This window comes from Brassica oleracea, chromosome C7, assembly GCF_000695525.1.
Source record: "Brassica oleracea var. oleracea cultivar TO1000 chromosome C7, BOL, whole genome shotgun sequence".
NCBI lineage: Eukaryota > Viridiplantae > Streptophyta > Magnoliopsida > Brassicales > Brassicaceae > Brassica > Brassica oleracea.
This window is the reverse complement of record NC_027754.1, coordinates 23,468,647-23,469,820: the sequence shown is the minus strand read 5'-3', so window position 1 is coordinate 23,469,820 and position 1,174 is coordinate 23,468,647.

The following is a 1,174-nucleotide window of genomic DNA, read 5'->3' as shown; positions in this document are numbered from 1 at the left end:
AGTTCTGATCCGATCTATGATGAGGATGTTCTTGATAAGCCGAGCCATGATTCACTACTAGTTACTAGGCGTGCCTTGAGTGTCCAACCAAAATCCGATGACAAAGAACAAAGGGAGAATCTCTTTCACTCTAGATGTCTCATTTCTGATAAAGTTTGTTCTTTAATTATTGATGGAGGTAGTTGCACTAATGTGGCTAGTGACACCCTTGTAAAGAAACTTGGGCTTGTTACTCGGCATCTTTCTCGTCCTTTCAGGTTGTAGTGGCTCAATGAGGCCGGAGAACAGTATGTGAAGGAGCAAGTCACGGTTCCACTCTCCATTGGCCGATATGAGGATGAGGTTGTGTGCAATGTGCTTCCCATGGATGCTTTCCATGTTCTCTTGGGCCGACCTTGGCAATTTGACAAGAAGGCAGTGCATGATGGTTTCACAAACCGGCACTCATTTGATCATAAGGGAAAGAAGATCACCTTGGTGCCTTTGTCGCCTTCGGAAGTCCATCAAGACCAGGTCCAACTTAAGAAGAACCGAGACCAAGACTCTAAAGCTGATAAACCTGAGACCAGTACCAGAAACTCCAATTTCTTTGTCAAAGAAAGTCAGGTAAGGAAGTCTCTTTGCTCTCAAAAGCAATTTCTCTTACTGATTTATAAAGAGTCTCTCTTGGCCTCATCTTCTCCTGACCTTGCACCGGAGATTCTGAGTGAGTTTTTAGGTATCTTGCAGGATTATTCTGATGTGTTTCCAGAAGGAAATCCCAAAGGATTGCCACCGGTGAGAGGCATTGAGCATCAGATCGATCTTGTCCCATGCGCCTCTCTACCGAATCGGCCAGCGTACCGCACCAATCCGGTCAAGACCAAGGAGCTGGAGAAACAGACCAACGACTTGCTTGAGAAGGGATACATCAGAGAAAGTCTCAGTCCCTGTGCCGTACCTGTTCTACTTGTACCAAAGAAGGATGGCTCCTGGAGGATGTGTGTGGACTGCCGGGCCATAAACAACATCACGGTAAAGTATCGACATCCTATCCCTCGTCTTGATGATATGCTTGATGAACTCCATGGTTCTAAGTACTTTTCTAAGATAGATTTGAGAAGTGGCTATCATCAGATTAGGATGAAAGAAGGTGATGAATGGAAAACGGCCTTTAAAACAAAACTAGGTTTGT